Source organism: Struthio camelus, chromosome 23, assembly GCF_040807025.1.
Source record: "Struthio camelus isolate bStrCam1 chromosome 23, bStrCam1.hap1, whole genome shotgun sequence".
NCBI classification, from domain to species: Eukaryota; Metazoa; Chordata; class Aves; order Struthioniformes; family Struthionidae; genus Struthio; species Struthio camelus.
This window is the reverse complement of record NC_090964.1, coordinates 7,879,616-7,892,482: the sequence shown is the minus strand read 5'-3', so window position 1 is coordinate 7,892,482 and position 12,867 is coordinate 7,879,616. Positions and strand designations below refer to the sequence as shown.

The 12,867-nt window shown below is 43.8% G+C and overlaps 1 non-coding gene across 1 annotated transcript; it reads left to right on the top strand.

Annotated features, from left to right (window-relative positions):
* Positions 1 to 6,923: 6,923 nt before the first annotated feature.
* LOC104139854 (uncharacterized) lies at positions 6,924 to 11,989 on the top strand. The gene is made up of 3 exons (XR_011135968.1): positions 6,924 to 7,141; positions 8,239 to 8,444; positions 9,617 to 11,989. It is a non-coding gene; the product is annotated as an uncharacterized protein (transcript).
* Positions 11,990 to 12,867: the final 878 nt, after the last annotated feature.

Here is a 12,867-nt window from a genome sequence, read left to right as displayed (position 1 = left end):
GCTGTTCTGTAGCCCTCTGGATCAGACTGTGGTGTGGAAACTATAGTAAAGATGAAATGCATGAAGGACTACAGTATAAGCGAAGGAGAAGAGACAAGTTACCAGCATGGTCTCCAAAAATAATGTGTTTCATTTTAGTTCCCATGTACTGGCAAAACTTCCCGTGCAAGAACAAGTATAAAACTGTAAAAAGCTAACAAAACAGAGAAAGATGTTTTATGCTAGCTTGCTGCCAAGAGCTAAAGAATCGAGGTTTGCAGGACTTGTCCTTTTCAAAGAAAAGGAGCTCCCAGCCCTGCTTCACCATGTGTCTGTCCCATTCAGCGAGAGCCTGAGGCTGTGCAACCCAGGGCTGTTACCTTCCACCCAGGCAGGGGTATAAGTAAAAACACAGGGCACAGTCTTGCAATAAGCAGGGAGTCAATGAGACTCTAAATCTTTTTCTCCTCAAATGAACGTGTTTTAGAGCAGGGCGATGTTTCTCTTTTTATGGCACATAAGAAAACCTCTGGGGTAACAAGAACGTGTCCAATATGTTAACACCAAGATCCTTCCAGTCGCAGCAGGAGAGCCCACAAGCTTCCTAGGCTGAAGGTGGCTGCCCCACGGCAGGACCCTTGCACGCCGCCGCTCCGTTTTGCTGGCTGAAGGTAACTGTCGTTACCTGGCAGGACTGGGTCAGGGAGCTGGCTGGGAAGATCAGGACTTTCCCAGTTCAGGCTTTATCCAGTTAACCTCCTATTAATCCTTCCTGGGTTCTCGGGTCTAGAGCATCGTCCCTGTAATATTTCCTGGGCACTGAATGTCCGCTGCCCTGCACAGGAGAGGTAACTGCATTTCAGTGTGGCAGTGATGCTTGTTGGGGGGCTCAGCGTGGATATTGGGCATCCCAGATATGTTAGCAGAATGCGATTACCTGGGAGTAAGAGTCATACAGAGAGCTCGGCAGCACAGTATGACCCTGGGGTCTGATCTGGTACTTTACTCATGTGAGTAGGTTTAGTTGATTCAGAAGGATTGTCTAGGTGAGGAACACTACTTCCACAAGTAATTGTTTGCAGGATTACATCAATAGTTTATAAACTATTGTGGGATAAAGTAAAGCTATTGTAATACAGTAGAGTAAAATATGTTCATATTATCTGCCAGAATTACCCTTAGCGTCTGCTAAAAAGCTGTACTAAGACTTATTTGATCAGCAGGGAACACTGCTTGAAGAGCTCCAAATTGTCCCCAGCAACATAAGCTGGTAACCATCTTTTTCTCTACAATAGGAGAACTTTCAGCCCCTTTGGGACACCACATCATGAACAGTGACAATTAACGAGAACCACATGCATCAAAGTGAGAACGGACTACCAGCCTGGCAGTTAGTCCTGAGTCAGAAAAGTAGCAGGCAGCCCAAAGCCATTCCCTGCTCTGTTATATAGCTTTGCATCCAGCAGGCTTCTGTGAATTATAAAGCCAGGTTTTCTATCTGCAAAGAGAGCTGTTGTTCTGACAAAAGAACAAGCGTTATAAAGGAAGAAACATTATTATTGCAGCATATCTGGAAGCACATTCCAGGTTTTAATTAGGTTTCTGGATTCTCTTATATAGCAAAATTGTCCTGCCAGAGTAAAAGAAAATTCTTATAGTCTGACTTTTACAATCTGAGGGCTTTTTGTTCCCCTCTAGTCTAGAGGCAGAAGCTAGTGAGTTGCTCCCTTGGCCTCAGCTGTGGCTAACAAGTCTGCAAATAGCCTTGCTCTGGAAAATCCCCATGCCCACTATCAACAGCTGAGATCAATAATCAGTTTACATTCCCATAAAGGTCATGTTTTTTCCTCTTTTTTTCATTTTTGCTTGCTGGTGCTTAGCAGAAGTGAAATCAACCCATGACCCCAAGGAACTGAGGAAACAGCATTGCTGAAAGAGAGCTCTAGAGAGACTGCACTGGCCTGGGGGGCTTTAAATGGCTCGGTGGGTGGGGTGGCCTGAATTCATTGCACCTGATTTTATGGTACTTAAATTGGAAGCACAGTCAAGCATGGCTGAGTTGTTAAATAGATGCTACTTAGTAGTGTAAGACTATGCTAAGCTCCTCAGGACAGCAGTTTGACTGTCTTGCTCTGCTGCCAGTGACCTTACTGGGTCTCACTGAGTACATGATGCTGAGCAGAGCCTGTGAGTGGGAGAGGTGCTTTGGATGGCCGCAAGCACAGCAGCGAGGTGCTGGCATAGCTGTGGGAGGGCTGCTTTCCTTGTAGCCCCCAGATAGGCACCAGAGCTTGCTCTAGCAGCTTGTGTGTGGTTTGGTGGTGATGCAGCTGTAACAGCACAAGAGATTAGCAGGGGCTATACAGCTTTCCTTAGGGTTTAAAAATAGTTGAGTAGGTGTTCATGATGAGCTTCCTGTTCTGATCTGTCCCAGAGTAACTGGCACAGTTGTGTCAGCTGGCTGTGGTGGTGGGTGTCCTAGGCTGCTGGGGTGCAAGACAGGCTGGAGCTGTGGCCAGGTGAGTTCCTAGCTCTGCACCATACTTGGGGGGGGGGGGGGGAGGCTTGAAGAAACTCCCTGCAGGCAGGGGAAAGAGTGTAAGTGAGCTTGGTCTTGCTCTGTAGCAGCTTTGCCTCCAGAGCAGCAGCTCCCCAGGCAGAGGGGGCTGTTGTCTGCATGCAGTTGATGTGATGGGGGTGCTTAGTCACCAGGGCTGGCAGAAAACTTGGCTGTGCTCTGGGGGAGGGCTGTGGCTTGTTTGTATTTGTCTGGGCTTGGTTTGTACTTGGACTGAATGTGAAAACAGAGGGTGGCTCACATAGGGTTGAGGTGTTGCTCATGTGGATAAAGTGTGAAGCAGAGAGAACCAGTGGGCTTTTACACTGGGCTCTCAGAGGAAGCGCTCATGGGGGGGAAATGTCCTCTGCGCAGTGTGGCTCGCCTGAGTGAAGGGGGGCTTGTCTGGTGAGGTTGCCCTCCATCTGTGATTTTTCTGCTAATAAAGTGTGAATTGGGCATACTGAGTTAAATAGGCTGAAGGCTCTTACAGGCACTTGTGACTCAGAGCTGCTGTGGATTTGAACAGGGAGCTGTTGAGGCATGGTAGACCTGAAGGGTGTGACTCAGGAGTCATGCCTGGATGTGCTTTTATTTACAAAGTTCAAATTTCAGTTACAGTGAAACTGCTCCATCATGGGCTGTTTAATCCCTCCTGGGCCCTCAGGCTCCTGGCTTAGATAACTGGCTTTAAAGGAGCTTTATGTTTCCATATTTTTTTTTACTGTTGCTGGGTTATGTGTGTATATATGCATATATATACAAATATGCATGCTGCAGTCACACCTTTGCAAAGGAAATAGTCCTCAGAGATACTCCTTAGCCTATGTCTGGTTAGGCAGTCTGGAGGAGGAATCTCTTACTCTGGAGATAATGCAGTGCTGGTACCAGTGGACACTGACTTAATCCAGATCCATGGCTTACATAGAAAGTATCTTGAGGTATCCTGCCTCTGATTTCTTTAAAAACAAACTCTTAAGAGCCTTTATTTAAGCAATTAGTTAATATAGTACTCCCTGGAATTGCTAGGGTGTGTGTTGCCTTGTACCTCTTCTCTGTGTTTATTCTGGAGAGATTCAAAAGCCTAGCCAGCTCCTGTATATCACTTTGCTGTGCATTTCCTAAGCTTTCATTAACTTCATTAAGACTGAAAACCTGAGGTCCTTTGCCAAATAGAATAAAGGCTATTCCAGCTGTTACTATATATGTAGCTCATGTGGATTAAAAAAAAACAAAATCAACATATTTACCACACAAAACTTAGGTAGATTATTGTTACCCTGGTTAGATGTTACCATCTGAGCCAAGTATTAACTAATTTAAAGCATGTCATGGGGCTCTTAACAATGCCAAGGTGTGTTTACTTTTTATGTCTCTTTAAAAACCAAGAGTCATGGGAAGCTCGTCACCTGTAGAATAAGACTGAGGCAGTGGTTCAGTGTTGACTTAACAAATGAATCATCTGTCCTGTTTACTTCCTGCAGTGGCTGTTGATGGGCATTTCCCTTGAAATGCTGTCCTGTCCTGGCACAAGTGTGTGTGTGGTTAGGTCTGTCTTGATCACAGCTGGAAGCAGTTTGGTGTTTGGGGCTAATGAGACTCTGAGGCCCTTGTCTTCACTAGAACTTCTGTGCAAACTGCTGGCTCTTGCAATGTCAGCGCACATGGAGCTAGCTTCACTTGGTGGCTGCTATTAAGACTTGCTGGTTAGACCTGCTTTGAGAGGGAATGGAGATACTGAATGGAGAAAAGGAAAAAAATCACTGTGGTGGTAAAAATATACTGGAGGGTTGAGGGAGGAGAATTTGAGTAACGTAGACCCAACCTAGGAAATTGGCTCACTAGGAACATTAGGAAACTTGGTCATTATTGCAGTCAGCCTTCAATTACCTGGAGGAAGCAGAGTAATGAGGACAGAGCAGAAACTTGCACAACAGAAAGCATTTGTAAAATAAGTTAAAATAAGAATAGGTAGTGAAGGCAAGGTGGAGATGAGGTCAATGAGTCTGTCTGCAGCCTGAAGCCACATGGTGATACAAAGTCAGGTTTGGAGTTATGCTGTCCCAGCAGTGTGGGTAAGGGCACTGCCTCCTAGGCCTTGTCCCATGTGGGTGGCAAGCTGCATGGCATGAATGGGGGGAGCTGCTGCTCCTGGACACAGCTCATGTATTGCCACATCCCAGGCTGCAACCCAGACCAGCAGCCTGAGTAATTGAGGTGAATATCCTTCCATATCCTTTGGAACAGGAAGCCTTGTGTTGAGGCCATTAAAACAGAGTGAGGATTTAAAATCAATTTTTGGGGGAGTGGAATATATTCGCTCGAAGCGATCCTAGATCTCTTTGAGACATTACAGCAGGGAGCTAGATTTGGCTGTGCCCTCAGAAGATGCAGGCGAGGAGTTGCAGACGCATAAGGTGGTCCTGTACTTGTTTGGGTGTTAGAGTAGCCCTGGGGACTTTGTCTTCTCTTCCCCACTGCAGGAGAGGGAACTTGCCCAAGTTTTTAGAAACTGCTGTGGGAAATGATGGTAACTTCCTTTTTGCTTGAAGTTAGATATTGTGTTTTGGATTTTCTAGCCTGCCTGTCCTTTGATTTGATTTAAAAGTGCCCCCTGGGTTCCTGCTTAAACTGAGTGAATAACACAACTTCTTGAAGTAGTCAACTGGCTTCCCAGTATGTTTCAGTGAATAGGCTTTTGCACAAGTATAGGATTGGTTTATCACTGATGCTGCCTGCTCCCTTGTGCCTCTGGCTAATGTGTCAGCCTGACCCTGAAAGCAATCCTGAAAGACAAGATGTTTTCTGAAATATCTAAGAGAATGTGGAAAAACAGCCAGATCTCATGTCATCCTTGATCTGAATTTAAAAGTACATGGTTGCTCTCTTCTTTGGACAAGAGCATATTTGCTGCCAGTAAAATGTTATTTCTAAACTTCAGTGATGTGTCCTCATTTAAACACATTATGAGATGATACTTTAGCAGATATAAACATGCAAGATATCAGCAGATTCTTGCTTTGGTGATATGTATTACGGAAGAGTTGTTTGAGATCACTAGTGGAATCTCAAGGCTTAAATGTTGGGTTACAGCAGATACTGTTATTGATGTCTTCTATTTAAATGAAAGCTACTAAAAGAATCTCAGACATAACATTAAATGTCAAGAAACACACAGTAAAGGGAGGAAAACAATTAATCTCAACTTGGTTGGTGCAAGCATGCAATAAAGAGTATGAACAAAGGTCTCGGCTTGGTTGTGTCAACACATTGTGTATATTAGAATATAATATAGTTTTTTAATAACACATTGCATTATGAAATACTTCTTGGAGTCAGCTTTCTCTCTGGGGTACTTATCTTTGTTCCATTTCTGCCTGAGGACTGTAAGATAAGTCAGTGCCCTGTACCAACAGGTGCTGGTCAGTAAGAAACCAGCTTTGTTTTAAAGTATCTTAGAGATAAGAGGAAATTGTAATTTTTTCCATTGTGTGGCTGATGGAAGCAGGGCACCTCTAATGACCTCCTAAAGGAGTCTACTCAGAAACCCATACTCCAGCTCCTGAATCCCAGCCTATTAATTTGTATGTACTTTTCTCCCTGGAGTCAATTACACTGAAAATCATGTTCACTTTCCTTGTGATTTTTTTTTTTTGCTTGTTTGTTTCTTAACAGAAATGTGTGTGAGTGCAATGCCTGATGGAAACTGGAGGGAGAGGATCGCTCGAGGAGCACAGGGGTTTCTCATGCTTGTGTAACTCGGCTGGGTACAAGGTGAAGGCCAGAGACTTGGTTTCTGTGGAAGTGATCCCCCGAGGCAGAAGGAAACGACCCTGGGAGTGTAAAGGCAAGCCGGGGCCAGTTTCTTTGCAGCGTTTTTGGACTCCATTCCCACAGCACAGGCGCTGTTTTAAGTCGTGAAAACCTTTCCTTCATCCTGGGCTTCGTTTCGGCATGTAAACTCCCTCTGAATTCTTTAAATATCTCCTAAAGCTTCCTGAAGAAGACATGAAGGCGGCGGGGGGTGTGTGTGGGGGGGGTTATCGGCGTGCCAAATCTCTTGCTAGGAGATCTTCCTTGAACTGAAACTGACAGCAGTGACTTAGAACAGATTATAAAACAAACTTGCACACGTTATGCCGTTTACAAAGTTAAGGACGTAAAATAAAGCCCTCGGACAATAGGGGAAGCCAGCGGCCCCGGGACAAAGGGGCCGCGACGCCCCTCCCGACCTGCCCTTCGCTGAGGCGATTCAAACCGCGGCTCCGCCCGCGGCGGCGCCGCCCGCGCCTGCCTCGGCCCCACAGCAACAGGCGGGGCTTGGCTCTCATTGGCCGGAGGGGGCGCCCAGCGCGCTCCTATTGGCTGGAGCGGGAAGGACGGGGGAGGGGGGAGGAGAGTGACGACGTTATACAGCGTAGGGCCGTGGCCGCCATTTTGTGTGGGAGATAGAGGGAGAGCGGCAGGAGTTGGTGGAGTGAGTTGGACTGCGCTGTGCCGGGGGAGGGGGGGGTTGGCGAGTGGCGGCGGAGGAGCGGCGGGGTCGGCTCCTTGAGGCCCGTGTGTGTGTCTGTGCTTGTGAGCGGACGAGACGGACAGAAGTCGGTAAGGGAGGAGCGCTGTGAGAAGGGCCGGGCGCCGCCGCCGCCATGTTGTGCTCGCCGAGCTGCTCCATTGTTGGGGCAGCGAGGAAGCGGGCCCGGGGAGTGCCCGGCCCCGCGGGGGCAGGCGGGGCGAGGGGAGAGGAGTGAAAGTTCGGAGGCTCCCTAAGGGGGAGCAGCTCCGGTGGGCAGGGAGCCCTCATGGGGCAGTGTGCAAACGGCGGCCTGGCGTGTGCTAATGATCGTCAGCCCTTGTTTTCCGCCGCAACAAGGTGAAGGCTAGAAACGAAGACGTGCGGGTCTTTCTAGTGCTTTTTGGGGAGAGGGGGCACTTAGGAGTGCCGGTGACACTGGGTGATGCCCCTTGTAGGGGGAGGTCAACAGACTGGGGCGCCTTAAAAAGACTTCAGGAGGGTATGAGCCATGGGTTAAACAGGAAACTATTTTAAGAGCTAATCAGGAGTTCCTCTGCTAACAAAGGTGGAGAAAAAGGCTGAAGGATTGGAAATGGAGTCCTGTGTTGTATGGCTGGAATAGGCTTTGAGGGTGCGATTGGTTTCATGGGAAGTGTTTGGACGCTGGGTCAGATGCTGTTCACAGTAGTCCCGGCAGTGCTTTCCTGTTTTCTGGTCCCACTGAGTTAGGTGGGTGAGTTCTCAAGGGGCAGTTTCGGGGGGAGGGTTTCTTTCTGCTCAGAGTTATATATTGAGGTGCTAGTTTTCTAGGATTTAATCCCAAAGTATGTGTGGGTTTTTTTTTTTTTCCATTTTATTTGACTTTTCTCTGAAACAAAGGGTAAGGTTCTGCTCGGCTCTTGCTTAACTAAAATATTTATTAGTATAGTATAAGACACAAAATGATGAAAATATTCTTTATGGAAATGCTAAGTATGATGGTGAAGCTCATGTAGATAAGTAAAATGTTTTTACCATATAAAAACATCTGTTTAAATACGTTGTCATCTTTTAGACAGAGAAATACAACTGACTTGTGCTTAGAAATTCTGTGATTTTTTTCATCTTTTTCTCATTTTTTTTTCTTCAAATGTAAAAGGAGAGAATTGTTCAGTTTTTTGAATTCAAACTTCTCTAATTTATACAGTTGAGACTTCTCCCCTGGAGCCCCTGTGCCGAGAATCTGATGTTGGGCTCGGCTACCTGGCTGAACGCAGCAGATCAGCCCATGAAAACTTCTATTCCTAGCCAAAGGCAGGAGTCCAGCAAAAGGCAGCACCTATTCTTTCAGGCTTGGACGCAAGAAAGAGGACAGGAGTTGGAGAGTGTGGAATCTGAGAAGACAACTGAAAGGTAAATGGGGAGTAGTGTACTGTGGGAGAGATGGTGTGAGAGGACCAAATAGGGTGTATTAATATCTGGCTCTGTAGTTTAGAAGCCCAGTTATAAACGATGGCTTTTCATTTGAGGTTGTTTTTGGTTCTCTTCATGTTTTGAGGCCAGCTCTCTTCCTGAAGCGTGCACAGTTCTGGCTGTATGTGCCACTGGTGCATGTCCCTCCCCCTTTTTCCCCTGGGAAAAAGCTGTTTGGGAAGTGGATCTTGCCCCTACCTTGCTGTGAGCAGCTATACAGCTCCTTCTTAGGATATCAGGAATCATCTGTGTTGTTCTTGGGCTTAAAAGGAAGCTTTATCTCTACAAACTACCTCTGCCATTCAGCTGAGCAATTCCATTGTGCTGGGGAGTGGCTTTATCAGTTGTAGACCTTGCCCAGATCTTTGTTTACCATAGGCTGGGCATAAATGTCTTCCGGATACTAACAGCTTAAATCTGGCACTGCATTTTGAGCAACTTCTTTAATGTGCTTCTAGTAGTGTTTGTTGAGGAGAAAAGAAGTGGCAGCTGTCCCCACAACCCGCTTTTTCATAACTAGGCAAAGTTGTAGCTGTTACAAGGGGCAATTGTGTATGGTTACTGAAGGACCCATTGGCATACAGTGTCCTGATGAGCCGTTGCCAAGCCATTATGTAGTTGGTATCTCCCCCTAGGAAGATATGCTCTCACTGTCAAGTTTTTGGCTTTTCTGACCCAAAACTCACTTCTAAATCCTTGTACTTGTGAGCTTTGTAAATTTATTTTTTATTTTATCCTCCCTCTTTCTTCCCTTCCACCCCAAACGTGGGATTAGTGTTGGTTGATATTGGTTGCCTGTGTCTTGGGATGATGGCTAGGTAGGACGCCTGTATAGTCCTTAGTTCATCTGAGTTGCCATGTGTGTTAACACTGAACAGACAAGAAGTTTTAAAGTTCACTGCTCTGTAATTCAGTTCTCATGACCGTGTCAGTTAAGTTCTTGAGTTGGCATTACTGAAGTCTCTTCTGCCAAAGGAGAAAAAAAACATTCTCCATTTGTCTAATTTTTGGATAGATTGATTTCAGTTCCCTTATTTAGAATCTAAAAACTACCTTAAACTTTTTGTTTCAAAAAGTCAAATTCCAAACTGCGCTCTCTTTCTGTTTTATAGGTGACATTTAAGTTGAAGATGGGTGGTGGAGAAAGGTTCAACATTCCAGTTCCACAGGCTAGAAATACCACCAAGAACCATCAACAACTTAAAAACAGACAGAAGAGCAAAGATCAGAACTCTCAGATGAAGATGACCTATATGAAGAAGGAAAGAGGACATGGATGCAACTCATCTGCTGCATGGCAGGCCATGCAGAAAGGGGGAAAGAACAATGTTCACTTCCCCAGTAATCAAAATTGGAGTCCTAATTTGTCAAGTCCCAACTTGTTTTTCACACCTCAAACCAATCAGAACTATGCTGGAGCAAAATTTAGTGAGCCACCCTCACCAAGTGTTCTTCCTAAGCCACCAAGCCACTGGGTACCTGTTTCTTTTAAACCTTCTGATAAAGAAATAATGACATTTCAGCTTAAAACATTACTTAAAGTCCAGGCTTGAGATGTAACTTTCCATATTTTTAGTTATTTAAATTTACAGGGTTTCAAATTTGAGACAGACATTTATAACTCCAGGTGTACAGGTACATGGAACTAGTTGTTTTTGTTGCATGTAGTTGGTCAGCTGGAAGGGGGACGGGGATAGTTTACCTCCCTCTCCCCCCCCCCCCACAGTGCTTCACCTCAAAAGCTGTGCTGTGTGCGTTTCACTGTGAAAAAGATGTTTTATCTATAGCGAATTTAAATTCTGAGCAAGTTGCTGATTCTTGCATTTACTGTGACACATTTGGACTGTGTCTCAAAATTGGAATTGTGGCTACTTCCTGGTATGGTATTAGGAATAGTATTGGAAAACCACCTTTTGCCTAACTTAATGCAACATTAACTGGGGAAAATACACTGAAAGCTTTAGTCAGTTACTTTGTCTTGCAAACTTGTGTCAAATTTGCTAGTTGTATAAAAGTTCTGCAGAGGAGACTTTTTTACCTAGGGGGAGGTCTCCTCTGCTGCTACTAGTAGAAAATGCAGAGTGGTTTTTTTTTCCTCTTCATACCTGTGAGGTTCTATTAGGCGCTCTTGAATCATTGGACAAGAATTCAAGCCTGTGACTAAAACTCAGGTGTAGGAAATTGGTTCTTATATATTCTTGCATGGATAGGAGAATGCATCAGGCAAATCAGTATTTCAGGCTTTCTCCAGCTCTAGAAATTTCATTAGAAGCTCAAGTCATGCTGTGCCAACTAATGACATATTTTACATTGCCAGATGACTGCCAAAAACTTAAACCTTTGTATTTTGATTGCACTGATGAGTTTTAAAATGCATTTTTGTATCAATTTTGTAATTGTGAAAAAATTGGAGTAGAGTTACTTGGGTTAGTCTTAAATTGGTTACCCTGTAATATTGTTTTAAGTTACTGTAGCTTGTGGCAGGTATTATAAAATGTTTTCACAGATAGGGAAGAAAGAGCCATGTAAATAAATGTAAAACTTTGTAGCATATGTAAATTTATGCTGGGCTTTCCTGCACAAAAATATTTTTAGTATGAAACTGCTGAATGTAAAATGACCATGCTGAGTACATGGTCTGATTTAAAAAAAAAAAAAATATTTTGTTAAAGAAAAAAAGCCTAAAAGCACACTTGTGGCTGTGCCCTTGCACTTAACGTACAGTGAACATGCACGTTTGTCTTTATAGGCTCATTTCTTAAAGTAAACTCAGTGCAAAAGAGGCTTATTTAGGATTTTGTAATAAAATTTAAAAAAACTTTAAAAAAAAAAGCTCAGATTTAAGGTGCTCATGTTCTGAATGTATAGGAGAGATGCATCTTAATGATCAGATTGCAACAAGTGTTTAAAATCAATCGGATGTCTCATAAGAAACGCAAACTGCTGCATTTAGGAACCTGATGAGAGCTGAGCTGTTGTGATGTTTCAGTTTCTGAAATCAGTCACTGCTACAGCACTATTCTGTCCCAGCATTTACTAGTTGCCAGCAGTCTAGTGGTGAAATGACAAATAAGTTCTAGTAATATCCACTGTGTAGATATCAAATGTTGCCACAACTCACTTAATCCCAATAGAAGAAACTGAACTGTGATCAACAAAATCTGAGGTTATTTTTAAAAATACAGTAGCTAAACTAGTTTAATTTCAAAGTGATTTTTGTAGATTGTAAAGTGTTTTTAAAGTGTGTTCTTCCTATACATTCAGAATGTGTTGGCAGCTGGTTGAATGTTTACAAATGCATTGTTCCAAATAAGATGGAATTGGCAGTCTTCTAAATTTTGTCTTTGACCTGGATTTTCACCAATGTAAGAGCTGTATCCCAACTATAATTGTGTAAACTCAATTTCAAAAATGTTAATTACTAACTGTATGTGTAAAAATTGGAAACAGCATCAATTGAATAAACTAAAATTTCTCCCCCTAAATTAATCTATTTATTTTGAAATGGTAGTGCAGAGTGTTTCTTGCTGCTACCAATACAAGCACTGTAACTAGATTCTGCAATACAGCAAGAATGCATGCAGGATTTTTGGACTCAGCTGAAGGTTATGGGAGAGGCAATACTACACAAGGCACGGAGTTCTGCTGTTACCCATCAAGTCAATACATTTTGCTTCAAAAGACTTGAGTCTGTACATGTTCCAATCCAGCATACATAATGCAGTTAGTTAAAAATAGTTTCTAAAACTTTAAGCCTTTACATTATCTTGTATAGTAATTGGTATAGTTGAACCAATTCCTTTGCAGTTATTTCACAGAAGTGCTTTGAAGAGATAACATCTCAAAACCTTGGCCTAAATGAATTCTCAAATACATGGCTTTTGACAGTTCCTAACAGTAAACAGATTCTGACCCCCTCCCTGCCCCCAGAAATGCTTATTTTGCTCTTTACTTTGGAGGTAAATACTCTTTGTGAATGCTCTATTCCAACTGAATTTATGCAAGTCTACGCTGAACTCCTGTAACTTAAGTACCTTGAGGAGAAAAGGCATCTACCGCCCTCTTTAGCCAAATTCTTTCGAAAGGGATGTAGGCATAGGCACTTAATTCCTAATCAATCTGAGCCTCTTTGGTTTCTTAAATTTTAAGAAGGGGGATTATATCACACTGGTGGCTCTGGCTGCTGTAGAGTACTGACACTTTGACTACTGATTAATATACTTAATAGCCCCATTTATGTCATTAATTACATAGGCAATAAGCCAGGATAAAGACACTTGTAAGCATAAGGATCAGGAGCCTACCAGGACCAGGTGAGTGAGCTGTATTCAGCTGTAGGCTAGGAATACCAGGAAAACCTAGC